The sequence below is a fragment of the Phocoena sinus genome, chromosome 2 (assembly GCF_008692025.1).
Source record: "Phocoena sinus isolate mPhoSin1 chromosome 2, mPhoSin1.pri, whole genome shotgun sequence".
Taxonomy (NCBI): Eukaryota; Metazoa; Chordata; class Mammalia; order Artiodactyla; family Phocoenidae; genus Phocoena; species Phocoena sinus.
In genome coordinates, this window is record NC_045764.1 from 70,858,694 (window position 1) to 70,879,478 (window position 20,785).

Here is a 20,785-nt window from a genome sequence, read left to right on the forward strand (position 1 = left end):
AAGAGGTTATCATGACCAGTAAAATTATCATGACCAAATTATTATGACCAATAGCCAGCAGTTGCAAAGACATTCACTGCCATGGACTAGAGAACAAATTCAGGAGCTACTATTAAGCTTTATTGCTTTCAAGCAGACCTATTCAAGATAGGAAAGTTAAGCCAAGATTTTTACTCATTTTTCTCTGAACGCCTAACTACATTTCTCTGAATATTTAACTGCCATAATAATATAGGTCATTTTTCTAGAAAGAGGATTAATTATGTTGCTGGGTTTTGCTCCGAGCAGTGGTTTTCCCAGTATTTTTCAAGCTCAGATCACCCCAACACAAGAATAAATTAGGTCTCTTATTAACTTTTCTTGTCCACAGTATAGGATTGAAAGTTTATTCTGAGTGGAGTATTAAATGTCTTCCTCCTTCCCAAGCTTGATCACCGGCTTCCTTTGGCCTTTTCTTATTGTTTTTTAAGGATTAATTATTTCCAGATCATACACAAGCACGTGCAATCCTTACAAAAGAGATAGGTGAAGACAAAACTTTCTCACCATTCGGTTTCAGGGGCTATCACAGGAGAACGAAGTGCATGAAAAAGGTTTCATAACATTGGAGGAGACTTTAAAAGCTCAGTAGAAACACAACTGAAAATCCACAAGAGGGAGATGCTTGCTAAACCGCCAGAAAGTAACTCCCACGAGGGACCTGAGAGCGCCTTAACAGGAGCCAATAGGTCCGCCCGGGATTCAAGGCGGGAGGGAACAGGAGTAAATAGTGGCTGGGGTCTGATAGGGGGAGTATAGGTGAAGGGAAAAGCAGGATTGGCTTCGTGACTTTGGCAGCGAAGCCCGTGCTCAGCCCAAGACCAGGAGCAGAAGCTAAGAGCGTGTTGCCAAAGAAGAGTACACGCTCCCAGCTGCCTCCTGTTAGTCCCATAAGTAATGGGGGTGGTTGTCTTTGAAGGCACTTCCGCTTAGCAACCCCACGCGGTTGCTAAGGAGGGACGGTAGCGGGGATGACCCGGAAGTGGTGGTGTCTATTTCTCACTGCCTGCTTTAAGTTTGTCCTATTGGGAGCGCCAGGGTGCTCTGCGCCGGGCCGAGGGTGGGGCCAGCGCTAGAGGTTCCGGTTCGGCTTCTGCGGCCCCTCGGCTCCTCGTCTTCCCCCTCCCCTCCCGCACCTCTCCTCCCTCCGGTTCCTGGGAACTGGGGAAGCCAAAGCTGCGGGTGGGTAGAGAAGCACTCGGCGCCTCCGGGAGGGGACTGCGCCCGCCCCGTCTGTACGCCGAAGCACTGCCAGGTACTCTCTCCGGCTTCGACGGGATCCGGGAGGCTGGAGCTTGAGGATGTGTGTGTGTATCTGAGGGGTGGTGGGGGCCCCTTCTCCGGCTTGGGGAGGGGAGCGCGGAGATCCTGGGTGGGGCGCAGGCCGGCGTGTGTGCCCCTGGCGGGTTGCGGGGGTGGAAGGAAAGAGCTGGGGATGACGGCTGGCGGAGAGTTTCGGGTGGCCGTGTTGAGGTTGCGGAGGAGGCGCCCCCTCAGATGCAGAAGACTTTGGGCGGTGTGGACGGGGAGTTTGCCACCTGGAGGTTTAGCTCTGAAAGAGGGAGCATCCTCTAGGTCCAGAAGGAGAACATGGACCCCGGCGGGGTGGATGGGGCAATCCCATACTTCCATTGCCTGCTTTTTCTGCCCACCCCTCTGGGACAGAGCCCGGCTTCGGGGATTGTGAGTCGGCTGGGCACCGTGGGGAGCCGCCCTTGGCAGAGCTAGGGCAGAAGAGTGGGTAAGGAGACCTCCCTCCTCCCATCTTCCGTGCGCTTCCCCCACTTCTTCCTTAACTGCTCTCTTGCCCCGGTGTCCCACAGGGGCGGTAGCCCCCTCCTCAAGTGGGTAGGCATCACAGCGTAAAAGAAAGAGGGTGGAACTGGGCTTGTGGCCCCAAATGATACTTCGAATGTTCGGAAAGTGCCAGATTGACATATTCAACCAAGTCTCCCAGCTCAATATTAAGTTTGGTCTAAATTATTTTAGAAAAGTGCAGTTCTGGAAACCAGCAAACTGTAAGCTGGTCTGGCATAACCTTATTTGGTAGATATGCGTGTTTTTAAAAAACAGACTGGGGGAACCGTAAAGATACAGAGGTCTAGGCAAGACGTGTTGAGGCAAGCCTTTTCCAACATCTTTCTTACCTGCCAGTGAGCTTGACCTAGTTTAAATGAAGCACACAGATCCTCTTCATTTATATTTCAATCAGTGACTGAATTGTAGGTACTGTGTGGTTATCAATGTCTCAGAATAGTTGCGTGAACCTTCGGAGAGACAAGATTCCCTGCTTTTGAGCCTGCCTCATAATCTTTTAAGGAGATAATTGTGGTTAAGTGGAAGTATTGGTTTTGAGGTTAGGTAAATCTGGGATTGAACTGGGACTGCCACTGACTAGTTGTTGGCCTTGGGCAAGTCATGGAACCTACCAGAGATTCAGTTTCTTCATAAGTAACACGAGTTAAAATTCTAATCAGTATTGTAAGGGGGGGGTAATATATCTAAATTACAGTCCACTTTAAATGGAAGCACCTTCCAGTTGAAAGATGAATTATTAATAATCGTAATCTTATGCAGTCAAGGTAGCCCAGTTTTGTGGAATGAGGTTTGAGATAGGAACAGAACTGGATAATATTCCAAAACATATATATACAACAGGACTTTCAGTAGCTTCTAGAAATTGATCATAAGTAGCATGAAATTCAGTTATCAGTAGTTTCTTAAAACTCTTAAAAATAAAGCAGAATATATGCATTAACTGAAATGACCAATAATGTTTCAAAGGTTTTTCTCAGATTTGTGATGTGTGTAATATGGATTGGTAAGAAAAAAATTTTAAAAGTAATGTATATAAATCTTAATTAACATCACATGTCTGGAGAGAATTAAAATTGGGGCATAAAATAGAAGAAAGTAGTTATAATTTTAAGAATAAAATCACAAGTAGTATGACTCATCTTAATTAGATTTAAACTATTAGCAAAACTTATAGAATTTTTATATGTATAATATTCTATAAAATAAATGCAAATGGAATGAATTTCTGCCTTTAAATCATTTGTGATGATAATATGGAAATATATCTCAGAAACATAGTCTTTTTTTTTTTTTTGGTCAGGTACCAGGCTAATCACTTTTTTTTTTTTTTTTGTGGTATGCGGGCCTCTCACTGCTGTGGCCTCTCCTGCCGCGGAGCACAGGCTCCGGACACGCAGGCCCAGCGGCCATGGCCCACGGTCCCAGCCGCTCCGCGGCATGTGGGATCCTCCCGCACTGGGGCACAAACCTGCGTCCCCTGCATCGGCAGGCGGACTCTAAACCACTGTGCCACCAGGGAAGCCCCACTTTTTAAAAAAATAAATTCAATTAATTAATTTATGGCTGCATTGGCTCTTCGTTGCTGTGCGCAGGCTTTCTCTAGTTGCAGCGAGTGGGAGCTACTCTAGGTTGCCGTGCATGGGCTTCTCATTGAAGTGGCTTCTCTTGTTGTGGAGCACGGGCTCCAGGCATGCGGGCTTCAGTAGTTGCGGCACGTGGGCTCACTAGTTGTGGTGCACGGGCTTAGTTGATCCACAGCATGTGGGATCTTCCCGGAACAGTGATCGAACCCGTGTCCCCCACATTGGCAGGCAGATTCCTAACCACTGTGCCATGGGGGAAGCCCACATCATTGAAGTCTTTATATTCATTTGTTTTGTAGATTTAAAACAATATAGTTATTTGTAACCTATTATATGCCAGATTTTCAGCTAATGTAGTTTGCTTTTTGATGTAACTTGAAGTTAGTAATTTTTTTTTTCTTTTTTTTGCGGGGGCCACACTGCGTGGCTTTAGGGATCTTAGTTCCCTGACCAGGGATCGAACCCGGGCCTCCGCAGTGAAAGTGCCAAGTCTTAACTACTGGACAGCCAGGAAATTCCCAGTAATTTTTAATTATTATTTTTTTAATGTACTTTATACTCAAAAGATAAAAATCAAATAACTTCCTTTAGGGCTTCCCTGGTGGCGCAGTGGTTGGGAGTCCGCCTGCCGATGCAGGGGACATGGGTTCGTGCCCCGGTCTGGGAAGATCCCACATGCCGCGGAGTGGCTGGGCACATGAGCCATGGCCGCCGAGCCTGCGCGTCCGGAGCCTGTGCTCCGCAACGGGAGAGGCCACAATAGTGAGAGGCCCGCGTACCGCAAAAAAAATAAAATAAAAAATAAAACTGTCCAGCTATGTTGCATGCTTCTTGAGGTAGAAATACTATTTTAAATTTTATCCACCACTGCAGCTACATAATCGGCACCGAATAAATACTGGTCAAATTGATAAATGGATGAATATATTTAAGATTATTAATAAGGTATCTAATTATGTTTTTACTACATGTTTTATAAGGTTATTCAACGTTCTAAGTGGCTTTTCTGTACACTGTAAAGTCTTTAGTGTATATGTAAGCATTTAACTGCGTCTTCCTGGATCATTATTTTTCAGTATCTTTTGAATCTTAAAGTTGAGATATTATCTTGCTTTGGTAAAGCCATGAGAAGTTCCCATTTTTTTCCCTATCTTCTCATAACACTTTAATAAATAATTCATTTTGGTATAAGAGTTAGGATACTAGCTGGAAAAAGGTATATTTAAAATGTGGGCAATAATAGAGACTGTTACAGATAATGCTTTTCTCAGTGACCTTTTCCACTTAAACAAAGTATGTGGCCATTCCACAGATCTTTGCAATTGTCAGTTATGGAATTTGCTGGTCAGGAAATCTAAAAATGACTAAACCTTCCTTTAATGTCTGTGTCTTGGATGATCTCAGAAAACTTTAGGAAAGATTGGGAAGGTTTGTATACCATACTAGAATATATAATGAACAAAGTACAGTTAACTTTATTGGTGCTGCCAAATCAGGAGTGAGTTACTGTGGAAATGTTTAAAAAATGCCAGGCAGTGCTTTCCTCAAACCAAATGAGTATTCTTCCAGAGCTTGTTTCTATTTTAGAGCTTATTTCTTTTTGGACTATGATTTGCTCTCTAATAAAGATAAATAATCATTGTATCCAGAAAAAAAGGCTGATATCATAGACAGATTTTATTACCACCAATCTTGATAGAAACTGCTTCAATGGCTTCAAATAAGTGGAAGTAGATTTTCATGAAAGAACGTAAGAATTTGTGGAACGATAGTTTTTCTCTATTGAACATCTAACTTGTCTCTGCTCATTTCTGCCTAATATAGAAACTTTGAGAAGCTGGGAAGAAAAAGAAAAAAGAATGAATTTACTTCAGAATTAGCATTTTATATTTTGTAGGTTACTTATTTGGAGAGCTAAATTGGATTTTGACATTATTGGGACTGTGTTCAAGATGGACTCGGGGAAAAAAAATTAGAGAGATGCCATCTGCTTCAGATTCCTGTTCCCTCACCCCTTCATGTTTTGTGGCTTTGAATTTATCAGATTTTTTTTTTTTTTACATAAAAACCCTCAGTAGATTTAGGTTATATAATTTCAGCTATACCGGTGAACCTGTTACTAAAAGAACTTGCATTTTATATTGAATTATGCAGAAGGATCACAGACATTGGTAATTGTTATTTCAGACTATCTGAACATGAGATAGTTTCATACATCTTTGTCATCATTTGCTTAATAAACCATTCTTGTCATTAGTGCTCACCACAGTCCACTTATTGGTAGAAGTTGCTAAAAAAATGGATTATGGAGATATAGAATAAATCCTTTTTTTCCTCTGATACTACAACCAGAAGAGAAGTTTCTGTTGTTTTTTTTTATTTACTGATGAATCCACTTAAACTTACTCTTTGAGTAGTGAGTTTTGCCTTTACCTTATGCCAATTGCTATAGTTTTCATCTAAGTGATACCATACAGTTCAGAGGGCACATACTTGTCACAGTTCAGAGGGCACATACTTGTCACTTTTCAGTTTGAATCTTTAATACTCCTGAGCACAGGCTTTTGGATTTACTGAGCTGGAAAAGAATGTGTCTAGTTCAGGTTACAGTAGTCGGGCACTTAGCATGGACCAGAAAGACCCAGGCATCTTTGAAAAACTATAAAGTAAAAGTGGTATGATATCCCAGAAATTATCTGAAGAGAGAGTCTTCTGGATAGAAGAGAGCCATGCTGTGTCTTCAATAGGAATGTTCTGGTGATGTGGGAAAACAGATAAACTGCCCTTGTAGTCTGTTCCTCACCCAGAAGCTCCAAGTAGGCAGTGTAGTTATGGCAGGGGCTGGGGTGTCAGGGATGGGAATTGTTCTTCATTAATTGCTCACCCATCACTATGGAGGCATAGACATATTGGGGAAAGGGGAATTCTCTTGGATTTTGTCTTGGCCAGAGAAGCTGAGTGAACAGGTAGCCATTGCCCTGGCTGTCAAGGAGAACTTGGTGTAACACCTCTGGGTGCTGGGTAAGCCTATCAAAATGCTGCGGTTTGGTGTCTCCATCAAAATGTCACATAAATTTTCTAAGAAACAACAGCATTGGACCACATTGGTTTCTGTAGTTTTCACTTTCTAATTCTTTAACCTAGAAGAAGAGGCATTGAGGACTTTTGGACTTCTGAATGAGAGTATCACATATTACATCCATCTTGATAGATTTATAAATACACTTTAAATTGTCTGTTGGCATCAGTGAATGATGTGAAAATGTTTTAAGTTGTGTGTGTGTGTGTGTGTGTGCGCGCACGCTTGAGTGTCCATGATGATTACCAAATTTCAGTTTTTCAGGCTAGATTGCTAACCATAACTGTGGTGAAGCAGTTTCCCAGCTGGATTTCTTCTCTCTTTCCTAGAGGTCACTCTCTGATGTATGTGCTAGTGAGCAGAGATATGACCAAGCCAATAAAAAGGCAAGGAGATTAAAGTTAATTTCTTTTCAGGAATTCCCTAGCAATCCAGTGGTTAGGACTTGGCACTTTCATGCTTTCACTGTGGGGGCCCGGGTTCGATCTCTGGTTGGGAAATATCCTGCAAACTGCACCGCGTGGCCAAAAAAAAAAAAAAAGAAAAAGTTAATTTCTTTTCATTTAAATTTATTTAAATGCTTATTCAAATTTGATTTTATTAGTTTTTTTTTTTCAACTTTGCTAGGATTTCTGTAGTTTAAAGTAGCAATAGGTACTCTTTGAGATTGTGGGTGCCCAACTTTTTTAAAAAAAATTAAGACTATTTTTTTGAACAGTTTTAGATTTACAAAAAAATTGAGCAGGTGGAGAGTTTTATCTCCCTTCATATCCACTTAATTCCCAACCAGTTCCCCCCCATTTTCTCCCATTTTAAAAAAACATTTATTTATTTATTTTTGGCTGGGTTGGGTCTTCATTGCTGTGTGTGGGCTTTCTGTAGTTGTGGCCAGTGGGGGCTACTCTTCGTTGTGGTGTGCAGGCTTCTCCCTGCAGTGGCTTCTCTTCTTGTGGAGCACAGGCCCTAGAGTGCGTGGGCTTTAGTAGCTGTGGCATGTGGGCTCAGTAGTTGTGGCTCACGGGCTCTAGAGTGCAGGCTCAGTAGTTGTGGCACATGGGTTAGTTGCTCTGCAGCATGTGGGATCTTGTGGACCAGGGCTCAAACCTGTGTCTCCTGCATTGGCAGGCGGATTCTTAACCACTGCGCCACCAGGGAAGTCCCTCCCCCATTATTAACATCTTGCATTAGTGTGCTATGTTAGTTACGATTAATGAACCAATACTGATACATTATTATTATCCATAGTTTTCATTAGGTTCACGCTTTGTGTTGGACGGTTCTGTGGGTTATAACAAATGTATAATAACATGTACCCACCATTACAGTTTCATACAGAATAGTTTTACCACTGGAAAAAAATCCCATTTTACCTATTCATCCCTCCTCTTTTTCCTCCAGAATTCCTGACAAACACTGACCTTTTTACTGTCTCTGTAGTTTGCCTTTTCCAAAATTTCATACAATTGGAATCATATAGTATGTAGCTTTTAAAAAATTAATTAATTAATTAATTTTTGGCTGTGTTGGATTTTCGTTGCTGCACATTTCTCTGGTTGCAGAGAGCGGGGGCTACTCTTCGTTGTGGTGTGTGGGCTTCTCATTGCAGTGGCTTCTCTTGTGGCAGAGCATGGGCTCCAGGCACAGGCTTCAGTAGTTGTGGCACGTGGGTTTAGCAGCTGTGGCTTACAGGCTCTAGAGCACAGGCTCAGTAGTTGTGGCACACGGGCTTAGTTAGTTGCTCTGCGGCATGTGGGATCTTCATGGACCAGGCCTCGAACCCATGTCCCCTGCTTTGACAGGCAGATTCTTAACCACTGTGCCACCAGGGAAGTCTGTATGTAGGTTTTTTGTTTGTTTGTTTGTTTTTGGCTGCGTTGGGTCTTCGTTGCGACGCGCAGGCTTCTTATTGCACTGGCTTCTCTTGTTGCACCGCTCGGGCTTCAGTGGTTGCGGCACGCGGGCTTAGTTGCTCTGTGGCATGTGGGATCTTTCTGGACCAGGGATCGAACCCGTGTCCTTTGTGTTGGCAGGCGGACTCCTAGCCACTGCACCACCAGGGAAGTCCCTGTAGCTTTGTTTTAGATTGGTTTCTTTTACTTAGTAATATGCATTTAAGGTTCCTCCATGTCTTATTGTGGCTTGATAGCTCCTGTCCTTTTTTTTCTTTTTTTTGAATTTTTGAATTTTATTTATTTTTTATACAGCAGGTTCTTATTAGTTATTTACTTTATACATATTAGTGTATATATGTCAATCCCAGTCTCCCAATTCATACCACCACCTACCCCTCCCCCCACCACTTTCCCCCGTTGGTGTCCATATGTTTGTTCTCTACATCTGTGTCTCTATTTCTGTCCTTCAAACCAGTTCATCTGTACCATTTTTCTAGGTTCCACATATACACGTTAATAAACAATATTTGTTTTTCTCTTTCTGACTAACTTCACTCTATGACAGTCTCTAGATTCATCCATGTCTCTACAAATGACCCAATTTCATTCCTTTTTATGGCTGAGTAATATTCCATTGTATATATGTACCACATCTTCTTTATCCATTCGTCTGTCGATGGGCATTTAGGTTGCTTCCATGACCTGGCTATTGTAAATAGTGCTACAGTAAACATTGGAGTGCATGTGTCTCTTTGAATTATGTTTTTCTCTGGGTATATGCCCAGTAGTGGGATTGCTGGGTCATATGGTAATTCTATTTTTAGTTTTTTAAGGAACCTCCATACTGTTCTCCATAGTGCTGTATCAATTTACATTCCCACCAACAGTGCAAGAGGGTTCCCTTTTCTCCACACCCTCTCCAGCATTTGTTGTTTGTAGATTTTCTGATGATGCCCATTCTAACTGGTGTGAGGTGATACCTCATTGTAGTTTTGATTTGCATTTCTCTAATATTGAGCAGCTTTTCATGTGCTTCCTCTCCATCAGTATGTCGTCTTTGGAGAAATGTCTATTTAGGTCTTCTGCCCATTTTTGGATTGGGTTGTTTGTTTTTTTAATATTGAGCTGCATGAGCTGTTTATATATTTTGGAGATTAAACCTGTGTCTGTTGATTTGTTTGCAAATATTTTCTCCCATTCTGAGGGTTGTCTTTTCATCTTGTTTGTAGTTTCCTTTGCTTTGCAAAAGTTTTTGAGTTTCATTAGGTCCCATTTGTTTATTTTTGTTTTTACTTCCATTACTCTAGGAGGTGGGTCAAAAAAGATCTTGCTGTGATTTGTGTCAAAGAGTGTTCTTCCTATGTTTTCCTCTAAGAGTTTTATAGTGTCCAGTCTTACATTTAGGTCTCTAATCCATTTTGAGTTTATTTTTGTGTATGGTGTTAGGGCGTTTTCTAATTTCATTCTTTTACATGTAGCTGTCCATTTTTCCCAGCACTGCTTATTGAAGAGACTGTCTTTTCTCCATTGTATATCCTTGCCTCCTTTGTCATAGATTAATTGACCATAGGTGCATGGGTTTATCTCTGGGCTTTCTATCCTGTTCCATTGATCTGTATTTCTGTTTTTGTGCCAGTACCATATTGTCTTGATTACTATAGCTTTGTAGTATAGTCTGAAGTCAGGGAGTCTCATTCCTCCAGCTCCATTTTTTTCCCTCAAGACTGCTTTGGCTATTCGGGGTCTTTTGTTTCTCCATACAGATTTTAAGATTTTTTATTCTAGTTCTGCAAAAATGCCACTGGTCGTTTGATAGGGGTTGCATTGAATCTGTAGATTGCTTTGGGTAGTATAGTCATTTTCACAATATTGATTCTTCCAATCCAAAAACATGGTATATTTCTCCATCTGTTTGTGTCATCTTTGATTTTTTTCATCAGTGCCTTATAGTTTTCTGAGTACAGGTCTTTTACCTCCTTAGGTAGGTTTATTCCTAGGTATTTTATTCTTTTTGTCGCAGTGGTGAATAGGATTGTTTGCTTAATTTCTCTTTCTGATCTTTCATTGTTAGTATATAGGAATGCCAGAGATTTCTGTGCATTAATTTTGTATCCTGCAACTTTACCAAATTCATTGATTAGCTCTAGTAATTTTCTGGTGGCATCTTTAGGATTCTCTATGTATAGTATCATGTCATCTGCAAACAGTGACAGTTTTACTTTTTCCTTTCCAATTTGTATTCCTTTTATTTCTTTTTCATCTCTTATTGTCGTGGCTAGGACTTCCAAAACTGTTGAATAATAGTGGCGAGAGTCGACATCCTTGTCTTGGTCCTGGTCTTAGAGGAAATGCTTTCAGTTTTTCACCATTGAGAATGATGTTTGCTGTGGGCTTGTCATATATGGCCTTTATTATTTTGAGGTAGGTTCCCTCTATGCCCACTTTCTGGAGAGTTTTTATCATAAATGGGTGTTGAATTTTGTCAAAAGCCTTTTCTGCATCAACTGAGATGATCATATGGTTTTTCTCCTTCAATTTGTTAATATGGTGTATCACATTGATTGATTTGCGTATACTGAAGAATCCTTGCATCCCTGGGATAAATCCACTTGATCATGCTGTATGATCCTTTTAATGTGTTGTTGGATTCTGTTTGCTAGTATTTTTTTTCTTTTTTGTTTTTTTGCGGTACGCAGACCTCTCACTGTTGTGGCCTCTCCCGTTGCGGAGCACAGGCTCCGGATGCGCAGGCTCAGCGGCCATGGCTCACGGGCCCAGCCACTCTGTGGCATGTGGGATCTTCCCAGACCGGTGCATGATCCCGTGTCCCCTGCATTGTCAGGCGGACTCTCAACCACTGCGCCACCAGGGAAGCCCTTGCTAGTATTTTGTTGAGGATTTTTGCATCTATATTCATCAGTGATATTGGTCTGTAATTTTCTTTTTTTGTAGTATCTTTGTCTGGTTTTGGTACCAGGGTGATGGTGGCCTCATAGAATGAGTTTAGGAGTGTTCCTTCCTCTACAATTTTTTGGAAGACTTTGAGAAGGATGGGTGTTAGCTCTTCTCTAAATGTTTGATAGAATTCACCTGTGAAGGCATCTGGTCCTGGACTTTGGTTTGTTGGAAGATTTTTTTTTTTTTTTTTTTTTTTTTTTTTTTTTTTTTGCGGTACGCGGGCCTCTCACTGTTGTGGCCTCTCCCGTTGCGGAGCAACAGGCTCCGGACGCGCAGGCTCAGTGGCCATGGCTCACGGGCCCAGCCGCTCCGCGGCATGTGGGATCCTCCCACACCGGGGCACGAACCCGCGTCCCCTGCATCGGCAGGCGGACTCTCAACCACTGCGCCACCAGGGAAGCCCTGTTGGAAGATTTTTAATCACAGTTTCAATTTCATTACTTGTGATTGGTCTGTTCATATTTTCTATTTCTTCCTCATTCAGGCTTGGAAGTTTATACCTTTCTATGAATTTGTCCATTTCTTCCAGGTTGTCCATTTTATTGGCATAGAGTTGCTTGTAGTAGTCTCTTAGGATGCTTTGTATTTCTGTGGTGTCCGCTGTGACTTCTTTTTCATTTCTAATTTTATTGATTTGAGTCCTCTCCCTCTTTTTCTTGATGAGTCTGGCTAAAGGTTTATCAATTTTTTTTTATCTTCTCAAAGAACCAGCTTTTAGTTTTATTTATCTTTGCTATTGTTTTCTTCGTTCCTATTTCATTTATTTTGCTCTGATTTTTATGATTTCTTTCCTTCTACTAATTTTGGGTTTTGTTTCTTCTTCTTTCTCTAGTTCCTTTAGGTGTAAGTTTAGATGGTTTATTTGAGATTTTTCTTGTTTCTTGAGGTAGGCTTGTATTGCTATAAACTTCCCTCTTAGAACTGCTTTTGCTGCATCCCATAGGTTTTGGATCATTGTGTTTTCATTGTAATTTGTCTCTAGATATTTTCTGATTTGCTCTTTAATTTATTCAGTGATGTCTTGGTTATTTAGTAACATATTGTTTAGTCTCCATGTGTTTGTGTTTTTTACGTTTTTTTCCCTGTAATTGATTTCTAATCTCATAGCGCTGTGGTCAGAAAAGATGCTTAATATGATTTCAATTTTCTTAAATTTACCAAGGCCTGGTTTGTGATCCAGGATGTGATCTATCCTGGAGAATGTTCCATGTGCACTTGAGAAGAAAGTGTAATCTGCTGTTTTTGGAGGAATGTCCAATAAATACCAGTTAAATCTCTCTGGTCTATTGTGTCATTGAAAGCTTGTGTTTCCTTATTTTCTGTTTGGATGATTTGTCCATTGGTGTAAGTGAGGTGTTAAGGTCCCCCACTATTATTGTGTTACTGTTGATTTTCTCTTTTATAGCTGTTAGCAGTTGCCTTATATGTTGAGGTGCTCCTGTGTTGGGTGCATATATATTTATAATTGTTATACCTTCTTCTTGGATTGATCACTTGATCATTATGTAGTCTCCCTCCTTATCTCTTGTAACAGTCTTTATTTTAAAGTCTATTTTATCTGATATGAGTATTGCTACTCCAGCTTTCTTTTGATTTCCTTTTGCATGGAATATCTTTTTCCATCCCCTCACTTTTAATCTGTATGTGTCCCTAGGTCTGAAGTGGGTCTCTTGTAGACAGCATATATATGGGTCTTGTTTTTGTATCCATTCAGCGAGCCTGTGTCTTTTGGTTGGAGCATTTAATCCATTCACATTTAAGGTAATTATCGATATGTATGTTCCTAGTACCATTTTCTTAATTGTTACAGGTTTGTTATTGTAGGTCTTTTCCTTCTCTTGTGTTTCCCACTTAGAGAAGTTCCTTTAGCATTTGTTGTAGAGCTGGTTTGGTGGTGCTGAATTCTCTTAGCTTTTGCTTGTCTGTAAAGCTTCTGATTTCTCCCTCGAATCTGAATGAGATCCTTGCTGGGTAGAGTAATGTTGGTTGTAGTTTCTTCCCTTTCATCACTTTAAATATATCGTGCCACTCCCTTCTGGCTTGTAGAGTTTCTGCTGAGAAATCAGCTGTTAACCTTATGGGAGTTCCCTTATGTTATTTGTCGTTTTTCCTTTTTGCTTTCAATAATTTTTCTTTGTCTTTAATTTTTGTTAGTTTGATCACTATGTGTCTCAGTGTGTTTCTCCTTGGGTTTCTCCTGCTTGGGACTCTCTGTGCTTCCTGGACTTGGGTGGCTATTTCCTTTCCCATGTTAGGGAAGTTTTCAACTATAATCTCTTCAGGTATTTTCTCAGGTCCTTTCTCTCTCTCTTCTCCTTCTGGGACACTTATAATGCAAGTGTTGTTGCGTTTAATGTTGTCCCAGAGGTCTCTTAGGCTGTCTTCATTTCCTTTCATTCTTTTTTCTTTATTCTGTTCCAGCAGCAGTGAATTCCACCATTCTGTCTTCCAGGTCACGTATCCCTTCTTCTGCTTCAGTTATTCTGCTGTTGATTCCTTCTAGTGTATTTTTCTTTTCAGTGATTGCATTGTTCATCTCTCTTTGTTCTTTAATTCTTCTAGATGTTTATTCTTTAATTCTTCTAGGTGTTTGTTAAACGTTTCTTGCATCTTCTCGATCTTTGCCTCCATCGTTTTCCGAGGTCCTGCATCATCTTCACTATAGTTATTCTGAATTCTTTTTCTGGAAGGTTGCCTATCTGCACTTCATTTAATTGTTTTTCTTGGGTTTTATCTTGTTCCTTCATCTGATACAAAGTCCTCTGACTTTTCATCTTGTGTATCTTTCTGTGAATGGGGTTTTCCTTCCATAGGCTGCAGAATTGTAGTTCTTCTTGCTTCTGCTGTCTACCCTCTGGTGGATGAGGCTATCTAAGAGGCTTGTGCAAGCTTCCTGTTGGGAGGGACTGGTGGGTAGAACTGGGTGTTGCTCTGGAGGGCAGAGCTCAGTAAAACTTTTATCTGCTTGTCTGCTGATGGGTGAGGCTGGGTTCCCTCCCTGTTGGTTGTTTGGCCTGAGGCGACCCAACACTGGAGCCTACCTGGCTCTTTGGCTAATGGTGGACTCTAGGAGGGCTCACGCCAAGGAGTACTTCCCAGAACTTCTGCTGCCAGTGTCCTTGTCCCCATGGTGAGCCACAGCCACCACCTGCCTCTGCCTCCAATACTAGCAGGTAGGTCTGGTTCAGTCTTCTATGGAGTCACCGCTCCTTCCCCTCGGTCCCGCTGCACACACTTCTTTGTGTGTGCCCTACAAGAGTGGAGCCTATGTTTTCCCCAGTCCTGTCAAAATCCTGCAGTCAAATCCCACTAGCCTTCAAAGTCTGATTCTCTAGGAATTCCTCCTCCCGTTGCTGGAACCCCAGGTTGGGAAGCCTGACGTGGGGCTCAAAACCTTCACTCCAGTGGACTTCTGTGGACTTCTGTGGTATAAGTGTTCTCCAGTTTGTGAGTCTCCCACCCAGTAGTTATGGAATTTGATTTTATTGTGATTGTGCCCCTCCTATCATCTCATTACGGCTTCTCCTTTGTCTTTGGATGTGGGGTATCTTTTCTGGTGAGTTCCAGTGTCTTCCTGTCGATGATTGTTCAGCAGTTAGTTGTGACTCCGGTGTTCTCTCAAGAGGGAGTGAGTGCATGTCCTACTCCGCCATCTTGTACCAGTCTCCTAGCTTCTGTCCGTTTATTGCTGAATAATTTTGTATTATATGGATGTAACAGTTTGTTTATCCCTTCAACTATAGAAGGACATCTTAGTTGCTTCCATTTTTTTGGGGGGGGTGGCATGTGCAGGGTTTTGTGTGTACGTAAGCTTTCAGCTCCTTTGGGTAAAGAACAAGTGTGATTGCTGGGTTGTATGATAAGACTATGTTTAATTTTGTAGGAAACTGTGAAACTGTCTTTCGGAGTGGTTATATGCATTCCCATCACCAATGAATGAGTGTTCCTGTTGCTCTGAGTACTTGCTAGAATTTGATATCGTCATTTTTTTGTACTTGAGCCTTTCTAATAGGTGTTTTAATTTGTAATTTCCTAATGACATACAGTGTTGAACTGCCTTTTTTTTTTTTTCACGGTACGCGGGCCTCTCACTGTTGTGGCCTCTCCCATTGCAGAGCACAGGCTCCGGACGCGCAGGCTCAGCAGCCATGGCTCACGGGCCTAGCCACTCCGCAGCATGTGGGATCCTCCCGGACCAGGGCACGAACCCGTGTCCCCTGCATCAGCAGGCGGATTCTCAACCACTGCTCCACCAGGGAAGCCCCTGAACTGCCTTTTTATATGCTTGTTTGCCATCTATGTATATTCTTTGGTGAGATGCCTGTTCAGCTCTTTTTGCCCATTGTTAAATTGTTTCTTATTGTTGGGTTTTAAGTGTTCATTGTATATTTTGGATAGGAATCCTTTATCAGTTATATTTTTGGCAAATATTTTTTTCCAATCTGTGGCTTGTCTTTTTATTCCCTTAGCAGTGTCTTTAATAGTATGAAAGTTTTTAGTTTTAATAAAGTCCAGCTTTACAAGTTTTTCTTTCATTGAGCATGCTTTTGGTGTTGTATCTATAAACTCATTGCCAAACCCAAGGGCACATAGATTTTCTCCTATGCTATCTTTGAGAGTTTATATAGTTTTGCATTTTACACTGAGTTGTAAGATCCATTTGAGTTTTTGTAGAAGGTTTAAGGACTGTGTCTATATTCATATTATTGCACAAGGATGTCCAGTTCTGTTTTTCTTTTAATTTTATTTATTTATTATTCATTTTTGGCTGCATTGGGTCTTTGTTGCTGCGCATGGGCTTTCTCATTGTGGTGGGGGGGGCTACTCTTTGTTGCAGTGCATGGGCTTCTCATTGCGGTGGCTTCTCCTGTTGCTGAGCATGGGCTCTAGGCCTGTGGGGTCACTAGTTGCAGCTTGCGAGCTCTTGAGCGCAGGCTCAGTAGTTGTGGTGCATGGGCTTAGTTACTCCACGGTATGTGGGATCTTCCCAGACCAGGGATCAAACCTGTGTCCCCTGCCAAAGGGGATTCTTAACCATTGCACCACCAGGGAAGTCCCTGTCCAGTTGTTTTATTAAGATGTTTTCTATTCTAAAAATGTTAATGTGGTGTTTTTTAAACGACTTTACTTTTTAGAGCAGTTTTAGGTTCACAGTAAAACTAAGAGTAAGGTACAGAGATTTCCCATATGTGTTCCCACACATGCATAGCCTCCCCCATTATCAATATCCCCTACCCAAGTGGTACATTTGTTATAATTGATGAACCTACATAGACAAATCATAATTTCCCAAAGTCTGTAGTTTAATTTAGGGTTCATTCTTTGTTCTGTACTTACTATGGGTTTGGAAAAATGTACAGTAACAATTATTCATCCTTTTAATATACAGAGTATTTTCTTTTTTTTTTTTTACATCTTTATTGGAGTATAATTGCTTTACAATGGTGTGTTAGTTTCTGCTTTATAACAAAGTGAATCAGTTATACATATACATATGTTCCCATATCTCTTCCCTCTTGCGTCTCCCTCCCTCCCACCCTCCCTATTCCACCCCTCTAGGTGGTCACAAAGCACCGAGTTGATCTCCCTGTGCTATGCGGCTGCTTCCCACTAGCTATCTATTTTACGTTTGGTAGTGTATATATGTCCCTGCCACTCTCTCACTTTGTCACAGCTTACCCTTCCCCCTCCCCATATCCTCAAGTACATTCTCTTGTAGGTCTGTGTCTTTATTCCTGTCTTACCCCTAGGTTCTTCATGAAGGTGGGCTTTCTATCCTGTTCCATTGATCTATATTTCTGTTTTTGTGCCAGTACCATACTGTCTTGATTACTATAGCTTTGGAGTGTAGCCTGAAGTCAGGAAGCCTGATTATTCCAGCTCCATTTTTCGTTCTCAAGATTGCTTTGGCTATTCGGGGTCGTTTGTGTTTCCATACAAATTGTGAACTTTTTTGTTCTAGTTCTGTGAAAAATGCCAGTGGTAGTTTGATAGGGATTGCATTGAATCTGTAGATTGCCTTGGGTAGTAGAGTCATTTTCACAGTGTTGATTCTTCCAATCCAAGAACATGGTATATCTCTCCATCTATTTGTATCATCTTTAATTTCTTTCATCAGTGTCTTATAATTTTCTGCATACAGGTCTTTTGTCTCCTGAGGTAGGTTTATTCCTAGATATTTTATTCTTTTTGTTGCAGTGGTAAATGGGAGTGTTTTCTTGATTTCACTTTCAGATTTTTCATCATTAGTGTATAGGAATGCCAGAGATTTCTGTGCATTAATTTTGTATCCTGCTACTTTACCAGATTCATTGATTAGCTCTAGTAGTTTTCTGGTAGCATCTTTAGGATTCTCTATGTATAGTATCATGTCATCTGCAAACAGTGACAGCTTTACTTCTTCTTTTCCGATTTGGATTCCCTTTATTTCCTTTTCTTCTCTGATTGCTGTGGCTAAAACTTCCAAAACTATGTTGAATAAGAGTGGTGAGAGTGGGCAACCTTGTCTTGTTCCTGATCTTAGTGGAAATGCTTTCAGTTTTTCACCATTGAGGATGATGTTGGCTGTGGGTTTGTCATATATGGCCTTTATTATGTTGAGGAAAGTTCCCTCTATGCCTACTTTCTGCAGGGTTTTTATCATAAATGGGTATTGAATTTTGTCAAAAGCTTTCTCTGCACCTATTGAGATGACCATATGGTTTTTCTCCTTCAATTTGTTAATATGGTGTATCACGTTGATTGATTTGCGTATATTGAAGAATCCTTGCACTCCTGGAATAAACCCCACCTGATCATGGTGTATGATCCTCTTAATGTGCTGTTGGAGTCTGTTTGCTAGTATTTTGTTGAGGATTTTTGCATCTATGTTCATCAGTGATATTGGCCCATTACAGAGTATTTTCAATGCCCTAAAAGTCCTCTGTGCTCTGCCAATTTATCCCTCCCTCACACCCCAAACCTTGAGTATTTTTTTCTTTTTTAGAAACTTAATGTATGAAATAATTCCTGGGGGTAGTTTTGAAAAGAGATTTTTCTAACAATGAGATGTAATTGGAAGCATTGTTCAGAGTCTCAAGTTTCCCTTTCAAAAAGATTGATACTAGGTCATTAGGTGTTAATTGACAGGTGCTTTAATTCTTTGAGATATGTAATTGGGCATTAGGAAGTGTGAGCTAAATGTGGTACTGTTCACATGACAGTTGCAGCTGGTAAAGGGGCTTGATAGGCGATCTAAATTCAGGATTTCTGAACTGTCACTAAAGTTAAGATCCTTTGCCACTTACATTTTATAGTTGTGCAGGTTTCAGCTATACACATTTCTTGGCTGCCATCTTCAGTATTTGCTTCTTCCTGTTACATTTGTTGAAGGCCATCTAGAAACTTGAGCTGGCAACGTTTGAGTAGGAAGAGATATCATGGGTACTGCTGTAGTTGCCTGATATTTCCAGTTTGGATTCAGAGTGGAAATATCTATTTTAAAAGCAATAGAATGCTGTCCTGAGGCACTGTTTATCACATAGCCTGAGTAGTAATTGTTAGAATCCTCTTTCAGTTGGCTTTAAAATTGTCCTGTCTGGATTTCTAGGACACCTTCTGTTTTCTAAACATGTTAACTTAATTGGTATTGTGACATCCAAATATTCCAGTCATCTTTAGTATGATGCAAAAATTGTTTAATAACTCCATGTTTGATGGATTTTGTTTGCTTTTTCACCTAGTTAAATAAAAACAGACACGAGGAATGATGTGTTTGTGTGAAAGCACTTAGGTTTTCCAAAGATAGCTGCTCTCCAAGTCAATCAATACGTAAGCTCGCTTTGTCTTTAATGGGATCCATCTGGTTAATGCTTATGTTTCTTGAGTTTCATGGATTATGGAATCATAAAGTAAAAGAAAACCTGGAAATGGTCTAGTTAGACTTTTTCATTTTACAGCTGAGACTACTTAAGTGCAGAGAGACTAAGAGACTTGATCTAGATTGTATAGCTAATGAGTCACACTGGAACCCAGGTCTCCTGACATATATAATACACTAATTCGTTCTCTTTAGTTAATGAAGAAATAATGATTGTATAAGATGTAAAATTTCCAGGAAATTTAAGTAGACAATTAAACTTCTACAGTATTAGAATTCAGGTATTTAGTTGAAATCCTGGTTAATTTCTGAAGTGTTGAGTTAGTATTTCTTTAAATACCAGGTGTCACTGGATCTTAAGAGCAAATTTGTTATTTTTCACATTCTAGATAGAAATAGCCAATTCAAAAATAATGAAGATATTATAGCCTATATTTAGCAAGCACATATTTGGCTGTATTAAAATGAATCTTTTTTAAAAAATTTGTTTATTTTTGGCTACGTTGGGTCGTCATTGCTGCACATGGGCTTTCTGTAGTTGCGGGGGCTACTCTTCCTTGCGGTGCATGGGCTTCTCATTGTGGTGGCTTCTCTTGGCGTGGAACACAGGCTCTAGGTATGTGGGCTTCAGTAGTTGTGGCACACGGGTTCAGTAGTTGTGGCACACAGGCTTAGTTGCTCCGTGGCATGTGGGATCTTCCCACACCAGGGATCAAACCCGTGTCCCCTGCATTGGCAAGTAGATTCTTTTTTTTTTTTTTTTGCGATACGCGGGCCTCTCACTGTTGTGGCCTCTCCCGTTGCGGAGCACAGGCTCCGGACGCGCAGGCTCAGCGGCCATGGCTCACGGGCCTAGCCACTCCGCGGCACGTGGGATCTTCCCGGACCTGGGCACGAACCCGTGTCCCCTGCATTGGCAGGTGGACTCTCAACCATTGCGCCACCAGGGAAGCCTGGCAGGTAGATTCTTAACCACTGTGCCACCAGAGAAGTCCCTAAAATGAATCTTAATGTATTTTTTCTTTGCACAGTGGAGATAATCTGTTAATTTTTAAAAATAAATTTATTTATATTTTATTTATTTGTTTTTGGTTACGTTGGGTCTTCTTCGTAGCTGCGCGTGGGGGCTACTCTTTGTTGCGGTGCATGTGCTTCTCATTGCGGTGGCTTCTCTTGTTGCAGAGCACAGGCTCTAGGAGCATGGGCTTCAGTAATTGTGGCACGTGGGCTCAGTAGTTGTGGCGCACGGGCTTAGTTGCTCCGCGGCATGTAGGATCTTCCTGGACCAGGGCTTGAACACATGTTCCCTGCATTGGCAGGTGGATTCTTAACCACTACGCCACCAGGGAAGTCCCTAAAATGAATCTTAATGTATTTTTTCTTTGCACAGTGTAGGTAATCTGTTAATATTTAATGTCATAAAGGAACTATGGAATTCTGCTTTATGTGGTGGTATATTTATAAAACTAGCATGGAGTGTTATATAGAACTGAAAGTACAGATTAATTTAATATGCATCTGGTGAATTCAGGGCTTGAAGGATGCACATCTGTTGAGA

The 20,785-nt window shown here is 41.1% G+C and overlaps 1 protein-coding gene across 8 annotated transcripts in view; it reads left to right on the forward strand.

Moving 5' to 3' along the window:
* The first annotated feature begins 1,112 nt into the window (after positions 1–1,112).
* The window catches only part of CSNK1G1 (casein kinase 1 gamma 1), a 158,742-nt gene continuing 139,069 nt past the window's right edge, over positions 1,113–20,785 (forward strand). For 4 of the 8 annotated variants that reach the window (XR_004348363.1, XR_004348362.1, XR_004348361.1 and 1 more), the window contains exon 1: positions 1,114–1,294. The gene's annotated coding sequence lies outside the window, so the exon portion shown is untranslated. The other 4 variants (XM_032622135.1, XM_032622133.1, XR_004348364.1 and 1 more) reach the window with 4 other exon arrangements.